The sequence below is a fragment of the Parasteatoda tepidariorum genome, chromosome 6 (genome assembly GCF_043381705.1).
Source record: "Parasteatoda tepidariorum isolate YZ-2023 chromosome 6, CAS_Ptep_4.0, whole genome shotgun sequence".
NCBI classification, from domain to species: Eukaryota; Metazoa; Arthropoda; class Arachnida; order Araneae; family Theridiidae; genus Parasteatoda; species Parasteatoda tepidariorum.
Genome location: NC_092209.1, coordinates 85,656,016 through 85,674,942, shown reverse-complemented (window position 1 = coordinate 85,674,942; position 18,927 = coordinate 85,656,016). Strand labels below are relative to the sequence as shown.

The 18,927-nt window shown below is 30.2% G+C and overlaps 1 protein-coding gene across 3 annotated transcripts in view; it reads left to right on the top strand.

Annotated features, from left to right (window-relative positions):
- The window catches only part of LOC107444341 (uncharacterized), a 163,024-nt gene that overhangs the window by 89,651 nt on the left and 54,446 nt on the right, over nt 1–18,927 (top strand). For 2 of the 3 annotated variants that reach the window (XM_071181675.1, XM_043046941.2), the window contains exon 3: nt 3,476–3,580. The gene's annotated coding sequence lies outside the window, so the exon portion shown is untranslated. Of the gene's footprint in view, nt 1–3,475; nt 3,581–16,409; nt 17,209–18,927 lie in introns of those variants that run through there. The other variant, XM_043046942.2, reaches the window with a different exon arrangement.

Genomic DNA, 18,927 nt, shown 5'->3' with positions numbered 1-18,927 from the left:
TATATATATATATACGCTTATAATGAAATATGAGTAAAAGTACTGTTAACTCTGCCGCTAATAATTTGATAGATTAATTCGTAAATTAATATTAATATTTTAATAGTATTTAATCTGTAATACATGAATTAGTATTGGTATTTTCTTTTCTAATATTAATGGGGCAAGAAGAATATTTTACTGAAATGTTTTGGATAAGTAGTTCTACTAAAACTTTATCCAGTCATATTTAAAAAAAAAAATTTAAGTATAGTTTTTCTTTTAAATGTAACAGTGATAATTACTGAACATACAGCAATAGTTATTGTGCTGTTAATAAATTTAAATAATTAAGCCGTAAATTAATATTAGTTTTTCACATCTTATATTTTTTTCATTAACATTAAAAAAAATAGGAAAGAAAATAATTTTAATAGTACTGCTACCAATAATAATATATGATCCATAAAATGGAATGAAAACAACGGAAAATTTTCTCCATATATCACTAAAGTAGGTAAAATAACAATAAAGCAATATTAATTCTGGCGAGCAGCATTTTAGTTTCGAAAAGTATTTTAAATGATATCATAAATTGCAATTTTATTCTACGAAGAGAGTGAGAAATAAAAAAGATTATTTTCATTTCATTGTTTGCAGATTCTAAAATAATACATCCAAATTTCTCCGCCAGTAGTGTTGGTTTCGTTATATTATATTCCAAATGATTGAAGGTGGAGAAAAAAAAAGCTATTTGTTTTTAAATCCTTGAGCAAATACTTACCTGCAGCTCAGTTTAACCCTTTAATTTCTTTTTATTATCGAATACGATATAGGAAATGAAAACTCTTTTAATTAAATATTTGCGTCAATGTTTCTCCGAATTAAAATTAATTTCGAAAGAGGGATTATTAACCGAGGCTGTATTTGCACAATCTGCGATTTGAAATGTAAGAAATATTTTAATATTTATATATCATCTCGTGCAGCAGAGTAAATATCATGAAAGGTTAAAAACGAATTGTGCAAATCAAATAAGATTTAAATGCGAATTAAAATTTTTATCGATGTCAATTGAATAGAATTAATTTAATTTGTAAATACTTCTTTTAATCTTTGAACTGTATTCTGATGCAATTCCGATAGCGTCATATCTTTAATTGTTTACTCTAGTTTGAATAAATGTTTTTTTTCTTCCTCTAACAGATTGTTAAATTTGAACATTTAAAACATTTCGATACCTTCTTACAGATTAGTATTTACGAATCGTATTAATTTTAAATAATTTTTATTACGACTTCCAACTGTTTGTTTAATTAAATTAAAAACACTTTTGTGTTAACACGTAAATGTATTATACACTTAAATTAAAAACAAGTGAATGCATTTATCTGTTAGCTATAACATGTATATTGAAAAATGAAATCAGTCTGTGAGCAAATTAAATTTAGCATATTGTCTTTTGGAGATATGGGGCTTAATAAAATAAAATTGATTGGCAATAAATAATTTGAATATTTCTATAACACAAAGTTTTAATCAACGAGTTTTCAAATAACAAATTAAAAGAGTAGGTTGAAGTTAGTCATTATTAAGTTAATATGATTTTGTTTAGGACGTAGACCGGTCACGGATATTGAGCTTATTGGAGTAAGATTAAATTTTGTTGCATGCATTTTGCAAGGAAATGGAAAATAGTGATAATAATTGATAGAAAAAAGTAATATTTTTATAGTATTTTTATTTGGCAATATTTTTTTTGAAAAAATATTCCTGGGCAATTTTTTTTCCTTTAAAAATGTATTAAAATGTTTAGAAATGTAATTTCTAAAAAAAATTTAAAAATTGCTAAAAAAACGTAATAAATTTAATTGATTAACGTTAATTGCAATAGACAGTATGCATCTTTTCCTGATTCATATTTTAATTAAAGAAACCAATTATTTTGTTAACAAATAAAGGTCTTCTAGAGCAAATTCTAATAGAAATTTTCGAACACAAAATTTTTTTTTAAAAATATAATAAAATAAATTTAGAATTGAAATAAATTAATTTTGGGAAATAAATTAATAACTGAAATAGGCAATGTAAGCCAATTTCAGATTCATTTTTAAATAATAGGAATAATAATTTCATAATAGCTTTAAACGTCACCGTTAGTTTGTTTACAGTTTGGTACGAGTTGGCATACTTGTAATTGTCTTTTATGCATCCAAACATCATCAGAAACGAAAATTCGTGTATGTTTGTTTTTAATAGTTTAATAAGTCCATTTCGGAATAGCCTGCTTGATAAGGCGTTGGACCCATGTCCAAGAGGTCATGAGTTCGATCCCAACAGGCCGGAGACTTCCCGTGTAGTGAATAGTGACGGGTGCACGTTAAATCTGCTAGGTCACAAAGTCTTAAAGTTCCTATAATAAATTTTATCTGTGGGGGTACGGAATGAGAGATTGATTGTTTTCTGGTTCAGGTAAAAATTACGACCTGAAGATGTATGAATGGGTTAACCCTTTAAAACGGGATGTGACGTGTGTGTGGCTGAGAACGTACTTTTGGCCATAGATGCCTCCTCTGAAAAACAAGAAACACACCATCTGCCTTAAATTCGCTTGGTTTCACCAAGCAGGCTTGTAGGTATTTGGTAAGTGGCTTAAGAAACATCAACAACATATTTCAATTTTTAAATCTCTTTGAATTGTATTAAATAAGTTTATAATGCATACTAGTTGTGTTTTATTAAATCTAGTTCGAACTCATCTTAATATTCTTTCTGTGCTACACGCGTGTTTATTATACAAACTAATTTCATTTTAAAAACTAGTGTCTTTATTTATGCATCTTAATTTAATGATTTTTTACTTTATATTGTATAGTAAAAATAACTTTACTGACTGTTACGTGTATTTTATTTTACTATAATTGAATATTTTAATGTTACTGAACATTACAAAATAGTGGTAGCTATTTTATATGAATGGTGTAAAAGACAATTCGTAATGTCTCATTATATTAGAAACTATACTTGGTCCTTAGTGTAGTGGAATATCACTTTGGTATAAAGTAATGGGAACCATTTATGGTGTTAATATTAAGTAAAAAGCATTCCCACAACAGCCCGTTGTGGGCCAGGGAGTTCATGGAGGATAAGGCTCCACAATTTCATGACCAACGGCATGATTGCATATGCATGCATACCGCCTTCACTTTCCAAACAAGCTTCTGCCCATCGATCTGAAGCTGGTTGTGCTTGAAGCCATCTTTGGGATGGTGTTAAGATACACTTACATATTTACAGTGTAAAAGAAGTTCGAATAAAATTTTTAAAGTCGAAGTTTCTTTGGGAATTTTTTAGTTCTTTGCCGAAAGAGTTTAGTTCTTGTTTTTTTTATATGTATTACTGTAATACATGTTTTTTTATGTGTTTTTACATTTACATGTAAATAAGTGTTTTTTTTAATGTATTATTTTTTTACAAGCTTTGTTTGCTTTTACAGTTCAACTTCAATGGAGAACTACAGATTTGAGCAAGGTCATTATGATTTATTTACATATTAATTTGTTTTCCGCGGAGGAAGCATCGAGGTTGCTACCATTTAGTTGTAAGTAGCATTTATTCATTTATTTAGTTTTACTTAGTTTGTTTTTATTTCTTTTATCCCTGGATGTTTACATTTATTTGAGTTTCACATCTTAACCGTAATTGCTAAGTTAAGCGTAATTACTCTTCAAAAAACTTTGCAAGAAATGAGTAAAAGATTATTAGTAGCATTATAGTTTAGTTGCACATTGCTAAGTTACTGAAGTAAATGATAAGAGAATCTATTTTTGTTCTAAAATTTATTTTAAAAATATTAATAGATTGATTACATCATTGAGCTGAGCCTTTGTTTTACTCATATAGCTCCTGATCCTTGTTTTGTGAAACAAACTACAGAGAAATATTTTTGTATTATTCAATAAATGAAAAATTTTAAGGTAACGTGGTCATAATAAACGTGGAAGGGTGGATGATTTTCTATTTTGCAATTAACCGAAACGTCATCTTACAACCTCAACGTAATCACTTGTAACACTATCTTGTATACATATAAAGAAGCAGAACTTATTGTTATAATAGAAGCTTCATCTAACAACCTCAGCGTAATCACTTGTAACACTATCTTGTATGCATAGAAAGAAGCAGCACTTATTGTTACAACAGAAGCTTCATCTAATGACCTCAGCGTAATCACTTGTAACACTATCTAGTATGCAAAGAAAGAAGCAGCACTTATTGTTATAACAGAAGCTTCATCTAACAACCTCAGGTTAATCACTTGTAACACTCTCTTGTATACATAGAAAGAAGCAGCATTTATTGTTATATCATATGCTTTAAAAGACAAATAAAGTTTTTAGTGTCCCTACATGGATGAAATGTGCATAGTTGCCAACTCGACTGAATTTTCCAGTACACTACTAGATTTTTCTAGTTTCTCCTGGTCTACTGGTTTAATAAAAATTCTCCTGGTTTTTCGTACATTTTAGAAAATTCCCTAAAATTTAGTAAGTTTCTTGAAAACTCCCTATTGAAATAGAAATTGTGCACAGATTATTGCTTGCTCAAATACTAAAATAAGTATTATATATAATAAAGCTAGCCTCATTTATAAAAATCAGTTAAAAACTTTTTTTGTCCAAAAATGTTGTCCCGCAGTGGACTGATCGTAAGAGATGGTTCCCAGCATCACTGTCTGCGGTCAGAAAGCGGGTGGGTGACCATTTTGATCAGCCTGCGCAGGAACCGAGGGTGCGCATCATCGGCCGTCGCACCGTCGTTAAACTGCCTTACCGTAAAGTGCTCGACTTCGAGCAGGTCATCGGACTGCCAAAGAAAGGGAGCTATCCCCTCTGCAGAGGATCAAAATTGTGATGGCATGTTTTCGGATAATCCTCAGGGATGTTTCCCCGACCGTCGCCAATAGCCCATTATGCAGCTCTAGCGCGACGGAAATGAAATACCTATCTAAAATGTCAGTTAATTTTAATTCAAAATTCCCTTTTTAAATTAATTAAAAAATGCTTTAACTATCTTTGATCAGGGTTGGGGTTTTGGACGTCCTTAACTGGTTTTGGAGAGGACACGTGGGTTTTACTGTCTTAAACTGGGTAAAACTGTCCTAAACTGGGTAAAACTGTCCAAAACCTTGAACTTTGGTAAAAGGTAAAAATTCTATAGGTGTAACCATTGTACACATAATAATTACATGTATCAATAAATATTTGATATTTTTTATACAATTTACTTTAACTTATTAAAAGAAAATAATATAATATAATAGGAAAAGGTTTATAATTTTTGAAGCTCCACAATTCATTGAACAACAAAAGTGAATACCTAATCCTTTAAATATAAATATGCTTTTAATACTGATAAATAATATTTTTGCATAAGGATAAATAATGCAACATTAAAAAATAATGATTTTTTTTAAAAAAAATACTAAATTTGTTTAAAAATTAACCTTTTATTTTTCACAATATTTTTTTTAAAAAAATTTTATAATTTCTGCATTACAGGATGATAAAAAAGACATCTATTTTTAAAAAAAATTGTTTTTAAATATAAATATATTAGTTTAAATTGAAAATACAAAATAACTGAAAAATGTATTAACAGTTTTGAAGGGCATAACATCAGTTTCAGTTACTGACACTGGTGATGTATCACCACTATGCTAAAAGAATTGAACATGAATGAAATAACAGTATTCTTGAATAGTACTATAGGTAAATAAACCTGTTTATGACTAACCAAGCACTTAGTCCCTAATAGCTTAACCTGTATGGCAAAGTCCAACTTCAGCTATGCACTATTGAATGAGAGGACCAATTGAACTTGATTACTAATTTATCTTCTTTTGTTTAATGCTTAAATTGAAGAGTCAAATAATATTAATAAAACATTATACTTTTAAAAACAAATATTCTGTAGTATATTTAATTATCAATATGTTATTAGTTCTATGTTTATTTTACCTCTTAAATATTGTTCAGATAAAATTGTGACATAATTTGAGTAAAAGGGTTTTGGACAAAGGGGTTTTGGACAGGACGGTTTAAACCAGGGTTTAAACCGTGGATTAATCCATTCTGTCCTAAGCCTTGCCAACCCTGTCTTTGATGCATTAAATACCTATTACTATTCAAACTTATCAGTAAACATAATACATAACATTTCAAGTTTTTTTAATGTTCAACATAACTGGAAAATATTGCAGTTTTTCTATTTTGATTGTTTTTCTGTATTGACGTTTAAAAATCCCTAAAATTCGCTATGCTTGAAATATTTAGTACACTCTGCAAGAATTATCATGAAATTTATATTATTTCATAAAATCTACTGGATTTTTTTCTTATCTATGTCGGCAGTTATGAATGTAAATATTTAGGCATTAAATTTTTAAGAGAAAAAAAAGTATTTTAAAAAAAATTAAAAGAAATTTAAATTTTCCGTTTTTATTTAGACACTTTGAAATATTTTATACCAATTAGAATACAATTTCCGAAAACCATTGATAATTCGTTTGCTGTATAAAATATTTCCGTTAGGAAAAGAAAAAAAAAACACTAAAAGAATGTAAACTAAGAAATAGTACTCGTTAACTAGTGGGAAATGTATCTTTTCAGCAGCTGCTTATTGTAGGTTACAGAGGGTGGGGGAGGATAGAAAAAAAAAGGCCCTAAATTAACGACAAAAAACTACTTCCCCTGTTTGTGGACTGTGTGTGGAGGAGTATGAAAAAATAAAATAAGGTTAATGATGAGCACAAAATAAAGTAAAAAAAAAGAAGGTAGAATAGTACAAAACATTACCCAAAAGAACACACGCTTTGTGCATTTTTCACAGCTGTTTTTAGCACTGGACCCCCCCCCCCCCCTCCCTTCCCCATTGGCGGATTCCAAGAATAAATCATTTTCCATTTGAATCACGTAATTTCCCAGAAAGCTTTTTTAGTCGTGATTTAGAATAATGTGTGTCGCACGTAATTTTTAGCCGTTTTACCAAATTGTTGAGAATGTTTCTCCCAAAATATGTTTTCCACATTTCGCTGTTTTCTTCTTCTTTTTCTAAATAAATTTTGCGGTTTTAGAAACTATCATTAGCTGCTTAAAAATGCTTTTTTCTTATTGTTGTTGTTGTTTAAAAATTAATTAATTCCAAAAGGAATCAATTGATTGCTTTTCAAATTGTTGTTTCATTTTTATGATTATGATTTATGCATAAAATTGATCGCGGTTTCCGAATTATGTGAATGTTTTTGATTTAAATAGCGAGCATTTGTATGGTGAAACACTTGATCCAAGAGTAATGTACTGCGTTTCACTACAACTGTTTGATGTAAAGTAATTGCTGCCAATTTTTTTTGACGTTGAGATACAATCAAATTTTTTGCAGTGAAAAATTTTGATGTTTAGTTGCTACCTTCAAATTTTTTGCAGTGAAAAAATTTGATGTACAGTTGCTGCCATCAAATTCTTCCCATTGAAAAATTTTGATGAACAGTTGCTACCCTTTTTGGTGTTTAAGTAAACTGGATACACTTTTAAATACAGAACTGTGCAAAAAATTGTATAAAATTGACAAAATAACAATTATTTGAAAGCATTAATATGATATACAGTCGACTCCTTTTTTAGCGAATTACGAGAGACCGAAATAATCACAATACAATAACGAAAGACAAATGTGGATCATGTGGATTATGAGACAAATGTGGATCCCGATTTTTTTTCCCTTTGTACAAATAACTTAGAGCAAGTAGGTATTATTAAACTTCTCCAAATTATGTGCATGTTCAAATAAAGTGTTGGAAAAGTTTTTTTGTGCGAATTAATATCTCTTCACAGCTTCCAAATTGGACAAAGAAACTATATAGACGCAGAAACGTTTTATTCAAAGCTTTGTTTACTTCTAAAGAAAGGCAAAATGTCTCTATCAGGATAGAATTGTTGCTTATTTTTGTCTTCATTAAATTGGATGATCCATTTTGTAATAGCGGGGATTCGAAAAATATTTGTTACTTTGAAATTTTCGCTTTTTCGGATTCCGCTAAAATGGAATTTTGGCTGTATTACTAAATATATGCTTGTTTTTTAAATAAAGTATTTTTGCAATGAATTGATTTTACTCCGCATGAAAATACGTGTTTTCAGTAAGCAACCAAACGCAAAATAAATAAATAAATAAAACCATAACGGTTAGAAAATAAATAAAAACGTGACTATATGAAAAGTGAAAAATCTAAATTTTCCTCAACACTAAAAATGGTGGCAACTACGCACACCAAAATTTTTACAGTGTAAAGGTGTAAATACTCAACACGAAATAAGAAATAGCTGAGGTACTTAGAGACATTGGTATGAATTTCGGATCATCAACTTCAGAAAACATAGTTCATGTATACTTGAAGAGAGTGTTTATGAAACACATTTTCTCATTAAAAAACATTTCTTTCAAAAGTCCTGGGCAAGAAAAAATTAAATTCCATTGACGCAGCTGGCCAGACACTTTGATCTCCAGTAGAAAGCAATACTGATAAAACTTTATAAAAATTATTTTTTATTTATTTTATTTCCAATGCCGACCTGTGTTAGCATTTCATCAATTCAGGCATTTTAGTGGACATATTTGTTGACCAGGGTCACCATAGTAGGTGGGCCAACGTTGCTCCCACAGTAAGGATAGATAGTACAGAAAATGAATCAACATCTATGCCTTGCACGGGAATCGAACCCAGAACCTTCCTTATGCATGGCCAGCTCCATGACCCCTACACAGTTCGGTAGGCAATTTAAAATAAGTTGAAGCTATTACTTTTGTGTGTATATGAGAAAGATATTTTGAGAATCAAAGCGCCACCTACAGTTTTGAAAAACATTAAAAAAAATCTTACAAAATACGACTTTTGTGTTTTGAGAAGGGAGCCCGTTATAAATTTGTCCCAGGACCCTCAATGTCTGGTCCGGTCTTGTCAAAAGAAATCTCAAAGGAGTCATTTCAAGATATTTCTTTTTTCACCATCTTGGGAGTCAGTGCGCTCCATTTAAATTGAATCGATTCGTAAAATAATAAACTTTCAACGACTAACTATTCCGCCAGACAACAATACGAGTTACACATGAAATTATTTAAAGCAATTGAGCACCCAAATAAGAAGACAACCTCAACGTAAGAAGTGTCCACTTGACATTGCTTTATCTCCGACTTCCGATCTGAAACCCGGAGCTCTGATCCAGTAGAGATGATGGGAAAGGGGAGAGAAAAACTACCCTTTCATGGAAAAACCCTATCCTAGAGAAAGTATTTTTTTTTTTTAGTGTGCAAATCGGAAATCTCCCAAGGTCTCGAGAAGAAAAAAACTTTCTTCCTTCTCCTTCTCACGCGTCATTTCCTTTAATATAACCCGACCACCATCAGTCCCGTTACACACTTGTTGTACCCCCGAAAAAACACCTAGTCCCGTACCCAGATGGTTTTAAACCCTTATATTTTTTTGCCCCTTTTTTCCTCAAACCTTTTCTCCTGCATCCCTTTCTCAACCTCAAAGCACCAATTTTTTTTTTACACCTAAACTGTCTTTGGGGGACAACGAACCCAGGATCCGAAGAACAAAGACGTCGAACTTTTTTTTTATATATTCTTGCCCCTCCGGTGTTACGTCCGTCGCTGTGGAGACGGGAAATGATTTTTTCTTTTTCGGGAAGATCTCTCTACCAGATTTTTTTCTAACCATCCTTTTTTCACATTACCCTCTCGGAAAGACACCTGGTTTGATGAAGGATGGACGGACGAGAAGATGGGGCAAGGACCTCCCAATCGATGGTTTCAGGGGCGCCCTTCGGTAAGGGCTGCTTTTTTTTTTTATTGGTACTATTTTTTTCTATTCCATCACAAAAGCTTGCGTAGATGGGAGGCGTCCACCCTTCAAGCTGTCCAATCATAACATACGAGTAACGGGAATCACTTGGCGAAGATCTTTCATGGTCCATGGATTCGGTTTAGAGATCTGGCACGTGCCTTCATCCTAAATCAGGTAGTTTGGTGCCAGTGTCTCATCAATTACCAGTTTGGTTCGATTTCGTGTGTTCGGGATATTTTGGCTCTATCTGTGATAAGGTAAAGAGAACATCGGCAAATTGGAATTAATGGTCACAGTTGCTGGGTAGAAACACGTAGAATATAAATTAATGGAAAAAGTAGATGGGCGAAATCAAAGCACAAGGATGTGCAACAAGTTTTAAAATTTTTTTCAATCATTAAAAAAAAAAAAATGTCACATCAGTAGTGCATCGATAATTTCCATACCTTGATTTAAAGATACCGATATTGGATTTCATTCTCACTTTTTTACATTTTATTTTTGAGCAGAAATCCTTAAATTATCATTTTAAAATTTGCATTTTTGATTTTGGTGCTGTTTAAAAGAGGGATTCTCAAAATTGTGCAAAAATATGTGAAAATAGCTTCGAAACAGTAAATAGTCGAATTTGAAAACCCCATTTATTCAAAATTGGAACAGCATATAAGATGTTCCTTGGCTGGTAAGGTACCAAGGATCTTCGGAATCGCAGTAGGATGCTCTAAACACTAGTTGTACACCCCAGTCCAGGAAGAGTTTGGAAGCTTTATATAATCGACGTGGAATGACACATCATGACATAATAATTTTCAATTTCAATGGTAGAAATGGTTTTAATTTGGAAAATATGGTCTCATTAGATTATTCGGGAAATCACTAATTTTAATTTCATTTTTGCTTATTTCGCTATATCTTAAAAACCTAAAGGCGAATAGAATTTATAAAGCTTCCTGACTCTTGCTATACTGGTTTGTTCAACTATGCTGGTTAGAGCACGCTACTACGAACAAGGAGGTTCGTAGCTCGAATCCTGCCGGCAGTCAACGAACACCTCTATAATAGAATTTTTCCTATTTTGGGGGGGGGNGGGGGGGGAATTTAAATAAATTATAAAAGACGAATGCTTAAAATTCTATTCAAAATAACAAAATTTATTGCAATTTAATTCAAGATAATGATAAAATTAGTTTTTTGATTAATGCTTTTTACATTAGTTAATAACATATTTTTTATGCTGACAATTAAAAGATTATTAAAGAAAAAAAAACTCAGATACTTTTTTTGACTATTCGTAAGATTCAAAATCTGCCAACTTTTTAGGCATTGTTTTATCCCTAAATTAATATTGTAAATATAAAATTCTTGTTAGTTAAGTAGAAGCCAGAATAACTTAAAAATTGTCATGATTTTTGAAATTCACTTCTTATTTTTTATTTATTTATTTATTTTTGTATTAATATTAAAATTGTAGTGTAATAGCTCTCCGAATTTGTTGTTAAACAACCCCAAAAATAATATAAAGTGAAACTTTATTGCAAACTAAAATCAAATCGAGTGTTTACATATACTTAAAGGCTGTTCTTAGATCTAAGCACCAATACTGAAAAATATTTACACCATACTCACGTGCATTTGTGCATTACTTGACCATTATTTTGTGCATTACGAAAACACCAATTTGATATCGTTGGTAAATTGTTTGCAATCTAGTTCGAAATGGAGTGCGATTTTTGTTGTTTAGCACATACTTATATATCTGTTTTGTTGTTTAGCACATTTTAAATATCTCTCAATTGTATTAAATATTTTTTATATATTTAATTTTAATCTTCATTCATGTTTAAGCCTAATTCGAATTCATTTTAATGTTCTATATTACGCTTGATTTATTAATTATATTTTTAAAATTAGTTTCTGCTAATCGTTTTTACTCTAAATTGTATCATAAAAATAGCTTTACTAACACTAGTGAGCTTGTGACACTTGTTACGTAATACTAAAATTTTAAACATACAATACAAATTTTAGTGTTACTGAACATCGAAAACGGGGCAACTACTTTTCATCAAAAGTAGAGAAACAAAGGTTTTTTAGGTTTTTTAAAGACGCGTGTTTAAAGTATTCAGACTCCAATTATTAAAAAATATGCTTTGTAATTTCATAATTTTATTAATAAGAAAAAATAGTAAACAATTTGGATAAATAATAAAGAAAAATTTATGCAAATTATAAATTTACTATTCTTTTGAAATGCGATTAAAGTGTACGGGTGTATATTTCATACTCTACGTTTGAAAAGAAAGTGTACCGAATTTTCATAATTTTATAAATCCGAAAGAATAAGCAATAAGAAAAAAAATAATAAAAAACGTAAATCAGTTATGTATATTCCACCTCCCCCCCCCTTTCTAATAAAGAGTTGTTTTTTTTTATGTCCCTTGTCCTTGGGTACTACATTAAACCACTGTTCGTTTTAACTAAATTATCTAATCCATTATAAAAAAATTAAAAATAAAAATATAAGCGGTGCCTTCTTTCTTCTTTTAAAAACAAAATGAAGGTTGTAAAAAATGACCATATTTTATCTTTACTAACCCCTCTAGTTATTTACTTAGAGAATTTTTCATTATTTACTTTTAATTTTTTTTCCGAAATTTTCCAGAGCATACACAAGGTTACTTGTTTACTTCAAATAATCCTAGACCGGTCGTTACCCTTAAAACCCCCTCCTAGTTCCTTTTTACCGTGGGTAGGGAAAAACTCGCAATTTTTTTTTTCTTCACCCCATCTTTTAGGGCAGAGTAAAAAAAAAATATATTATCACCCCTTGTGCTATATATTTGAGGGAAAAGGGAAGGGTGCTATTTAGGGGTTTAGCATCCTTGGAAGGGGGTACTTGGAAGAAAATGTTTCGAAAGTAATGAAGTTCATTATTAATAAGATGTCTGGGTATTATCAAGACAGTTACCGCTCCTTTTTTTTTCTTTTAAAAGAAAAAAAGAATTTTTCGTGGTAAACAACTTGCCTCCTTTCTTGGCCTCCCTGCGTGTTTTCTTAAATTGCACTTTTCTATGGAAAATGTTGTGAAGATTGTCACGAAAAGAAAGATAAAAATGGCTTCAATTTTTGCTCTCGTTTTACAATGGATTGAGAATGGAAATAGTTTGATATTTTCTTTATAACACATTTATGACTGAAATGTCTTGTTTAGTTTTCTTTTTTTTTCCTTGTTTAAAATTTTAGCTGACAAATTTGAGGTAATTTTCACTCCTCGATTTCTGTTTAATACTCTCGACGTTGAATCGTGGTTTATCTTAAAATACCTGGCCGTTTAAAAAAAAGAAAAGAAAAAGGAACAAGTATTAAATATTAATTTTAATACAATGTTAGGAATTTTCAAAAATTATGGCATCATTAACAAAGAAAATAACTCTTAGATTTTATTATTCATTATGGGTTTTTTTCCCCTCACAATTTTCATGACGTTGAATAGAGGATAGTATCCTATCTATGTATCCTATCTTAGGATACATAGACGTAAAGAAAAAGAACAAAAATTTAAAAAAAACTTCATATGTTCAAGAAAAATTAAATGTTAATATTAGTACATGTTTGGCAGTTTTAGACATTTCGGAGTTATTAACAAAGAAAATAACGCTCATAGATATTAATATTTATGAGGGTTATTTTTTTTTTAGTGATTCTTACTAAGTTGAATAGAGACATAGACACTTAGACGCAGAAAAATAAGTAAGAATAAAAATAATATTAATGAAATATTAAACTCAGCTACCACCGGAGAAAAAAAAATTTCACAATAAGCGTAGAAAAATGGCAATTATGCTTTAAGATTAATTATTGCTTTGTGCAATATTTACGATACTGTCATATTTGATGTACCCATATGCATTACCAATAGCCGGTAACTTGTGTAAATCAGAACCTGACATTGTTCTACTTGTTGGCGAACTTTGCTTCATGGTACCAATAATTGCTGATTTTTTTAATAACGTTCATATTTTCATCTAAAAGATAATAAAGTTTGAGAATTTAAGTTGGTTATCAAAAGAAGATATGAAAAATTAATTATGAATAGTTGGTATTAAAAGGATTCAGTATTAGAGTTTAATAAATTTAAGCTCCTTGAAATTGAAATGCCGTTCGGATGTATAAGAATAAGCATATTTATGTTAAAAATCCATCAATGTTTCCATCAATGAAATTTGGTATTTTCGATATTCTACCAGAACCACATGTCTCCCGAATGTTTACAAACAACCCCTTGCCCACTTGTAAACTGTTTGGGAAAAAAAACACACAACCAAATCGGCTCTCCTGTTCTCCAGTTATATATATTATGCTACTTTTCATTTCAAGATATGCTGGCTCCTAAAAATTGACCCTTGTTCTTAAAGGTTTTGCATTTTTGTACCATAAACCATGCGCATAATTTAACAGAATTCCAGTTGAGTAATTAGAGACAAGAGTCAGGTTTTAATTTCATATTATACTTTAAGTATAGGCTTAAAATTAAAATTTGTTAATCGGCTTATTAATTCTAATGTTAAAAAAAAAAAAAATGTGGACTGGTTGTAATGAACACCTGAAGTGTCCAGGAATCCCAGTCACCGTGGCTCCTGAAAAATTGCAGTCGGTGTCCAATATTTAAGTGAAATTTAACACAAAAGCTTCCATAACATTCTGCCGTTTGAAAATTGGACCTAATTTCTGGATAGTTTGCATTTTTGAGGACTCCTATAATTTTGGAGATTTCTAACTTTCTCAATAGCCAGGTTTCTTATTTCGCTTTTTACTTTAAGAAAGTCTCATGATTAAAATTTGTTGGCTGGTTTCATGGACTATAATGCATTTTGCATAACTGCCCACAAAAGGAGAAAAAACATAAGCAGTTCGAGGGTATAAAATTTTTAATTCTTTTTTACATTTGATGCCTATTCCCATTACTATTTAATTCTCTAATTGGTTTGACAAGCCGTGATGGCTCAGGGGATAGAGCGTTCACCTTCCAATGAGACGAACCGGGTTCGACGTAAAATTTCCTCAGTGGTAGATGGATCAGGGGTTAGAGTCCAATCACGCTAACCGCGATATGTTCTCGTGGTTTTCCTCTCCATGCAACGCAAATGTGAGTTAGTTCCATTAAAAAGGCTTCTACGAATGCTAATTTCTACTCAATGCTTCATCAAGAAGTTCCCTTGTCTTCTGGATTGGATTTAAAATTATAAGACTACGGAGTTGGACATTAGTACTTGTAAATCCGAAAAATTGGGTCGGCTGTTCAACGACAGTTGTAAAATAAAATAAAGTTGGTTTGTAATGTGAACTCATAACTAAACAATCCTAATTGAACAATTGAATGAAAAATATTTTTCAAACTACGAACCAGATTTTATACCTATCCATACTATTCGTGAGGAAATCTACTAACATTGATGAATATGATATTTAAGTCGTGGTTGATCAGGTAATAAAGGGCTTGCGCCTGATTTAGACGGATTAGTTTCGAATCCGCGTATTAGCTGGCATCAGCTTTCACACTGTCGGCATAAGTTTCCCCTATTAAGACGAGTTAGCTCCAATGCTATTAACTAGGTGTTTCCTTGTCTTCAGGGTTCGAATTTACTAAAATATGTAATTGGATCTAAAATCCTCACATGCGCAAAATATTATGGATTGGTTGCATGATCAATGCTAATGACAAAATATATTTCTCTACCTACTGGTAGAAACTTATAAGAACTAGATTGAATATAATTATTTCGTTAAGGAACCGTTCATATATGATGTCACGCTTGGTGGAGAGGGGGGAAAGAATACTTAAAATTGTGAGAGTTAGCGACGAGGAGAGGGAGGAACCTAGTAGTGTGACATCATCACATATTTTGGTTAAAATTAAAATATTTTAAATCAGCGGGTTAAATATTTTTAGATAATTAGTTAATTATTTTTTTTTTTTGCACATTTCTCATCAAAATAAGTATATATCTAACCATCATTGTTATGCTCATTAATATCGTTAAAGCACATAATTAAAAATTAAATGTGTAATATAATATGTGTGATATCTCTGAACGGTTACTAAATATGTTATGTCATATTGGGTGACATGTGACTAGAGAGGTAAGGGAATATGAAGTGTGACACTTTGTTAAAAGGGGGAGGAGAGGGTCAAAAATATTAAAGAAGAGTGACACGACATCATTTTTGGACAGTTCCCTAATTAAAAATTATACATAAGTATGAGAACCAGTCATAATGCAGATCAGCACTCTTCATTTCTGTTTTCAAACAGTTGAACTTATTTTGTTCATTTAAATATAGCCTCTCACTATTTCTCATTCCTTCTTTCCAAATTCTAGAATACTTTTCTGTTGTTCATTATTCTTCTGGGGTCTAAGTTATTTAGCCCGTCCCCTTTGAAGAAAACCCGGCCATAAAGTGCAACGACCCTTGGTTCTTCACCCCAAAAAACGGGATGCCCCAACCTTACTCTCAGAAGATCCCCGACCCCCTTTAAAAAAGAACTTTTTTTTTTCTTCTCCATCCCACTCCAGATAGAATCTTTTTTGCGTCCGAGAAGTGAGGAGTTCTTTGCCCCTGGGTCCTTCTATATTTCCCACAAAACACTCCCCCGCTGATTTTTCTTCCATTCCTTCCCCCCCAAGACCACCCCAGTTTTGATCAAAATTGCGCAATAGGCATTGATCATCATCTATTGTTGATGGCACTGTTACGCAATGTTCTACTTTCTGCCTACCCAATCCCAGAAGCTCCTACCTGCCGATGTTGGCATATGTGACCATTTGGCCCGATAATGATATTTTTTCAAGGTTTATTCCCCCTTTTTTTATATCCTTTCCTGCCCAAGTAGTGTGTTTTATTGAATGTCACCGCATTTCCGAAAGTTGCGCCACTGAAAACTGTGCCAATGAATGTGCAATAACCCGAACCCATCATTCTGTAGAATTAATCCTTCACAAACGCGTCTGGGTGCCGGTCAACCCGTTGGCTACATACGCTGAAGACAGAAACACGTTTTCGCTTCCAGTGATTAGATGTCGCAGGGAATTCTGTTTGTTGATATGTTTGCGCATGTTGTTTGTGATTTTATAACTACTGTTGGAATATATTTGCTTTGAACATTAAAAGAATTAGAATTTTTGTTTTTGTTTTGTTCGAATAGAGTAAGTTATGAGTATTCGAATGAACATTGTTTATAGTTATCGAGTTGTAGTGCTGTAAATAGCACTTAGCTTTTCTTCATTTTCAAATTTGAAAAAACAAATTGAAGAACTTATATTTAGGTAAGTAGTTTTTCTTTTATATTGATAATTCAATTAATATTCTAGTAATATTTTAACAACAAACAAAATATATTTCTTTAAAAAAAAAATTTTTTTTTTTTTGGGGGGGGGGATTTAGTTTAAAGCATTATTTAACTTAGAATTTTATTTCGTTGATCTCAAATTATAATTTATCGATAAAGAAAATAGGCTTAACTTTTTAACGCAAAATTTTTTTATTCTAAAAATATTTTTATCGCAAACAAGTTATATTACAGTATTATTTATTTTTTAAATGATGAGAGTTTGGAATTTTTATTTAATGATAAAAAATATATTATTTACTCTTTAATTTTCGTAAATTTTGAAATTTGAGTTAGTCAATTAAAGGATTATACTCTATTCTTTATAAAAAATGCTCATGTTTTATGCTTCAAATTTAATTATAAATAAATAAATAATTTTAAAATTAATGTTGAAAAATGTCTTTCCGTTAACTAATGCGTGTGAAATTTTTTAATGAAAATAATTCAATCATACAGGCATTTTTAAAATTTCTTTTATAAAATAATAAACAAGGTATATTTTATTTTCATGTTTTTTTCGCATTTTGTCTTTTTAATTTAATGTTATGCGAACTAAATAATTATGTTAAACACTTTTTTTTTTAATTTTGGAAATTAGCTTTTCACTCTTTAATTTTAAAAATTAGCTCCTTCGCTTTGTAATTTTAAACAGTCAGAAAAGAAAAGATAAAAAAAAAATTGACTTCTTAATTACACACAAATGTTTTAAAAGTTTGAGAAAAAAAATTATAATAGAGGGGGAAAAGAGATTAAATATTTTTGTAGATATTTTATTAATTATGCGGAACTAGATATACTTATCATTGCATTCATTCAATAAAAGTGTTATTTTAGTGCAGATTATTTGTTAATTACAGCGGAATGAAGTGCAATTATCTCCTACCGATTAATTCAAGAAAAGCGTCACTGTTAATAATTGATTCCAGTTTTAATTTTTGTGATTCAGAAAATTAAGCATAATTTAATTGATTTGATAAAATTTTTTTCATGCTAATTGTGTTAAAAAATATAGTAATATATTTATTGTATAAATCTCAATTTTAAAAAAAATTGAATTTTTATCTTTTATTTAAATAAAATTTGACTTGCATTCTGAATAAATTAACTTTATTAATTTGTCGCACTTTTGATTAGTCAATTTTCTTAATTATTCTTTTTTATTTAAGTCAATTTCTCAATATCGTTTTATTTAATTAAGAGCAAGAGCTCATTATATTTAATATTCAAGCCTCTCGTTATTTGCAAATATTCTAAAAAGAACCAGGGGTTTTTTGACTTATGTAAGATTTATTTTTTATTCTTTGAGGTTTAAGTTTAGGTGATTAATTTAGATTTTTTTAGGAGATAATTAGAATCCATGATTTTTCAATTTTCATTGCCAAATACTCGTATATTGCATTTTTCGTATAAATAAAAATAAAGTATTTTAATCAAGTTTTTTTTTTTTTTTTTTTTTTTTTTTTTTTTTTTTTTTTTTTTNTTTTTTTTTTTTTTTTTTTAATTTTTTTTTTTAATGTTAAAATATTTTCTTTCGTTGAAAAAATTATTAAGTTTTTTTTTTTACTGTGTACCATTTTGTTATTAATATTTATTTTAAAAAATTTAAAAATATAAAATTAAATTAATAAAAATTGGTCTTGCTGGCTTTGATTTA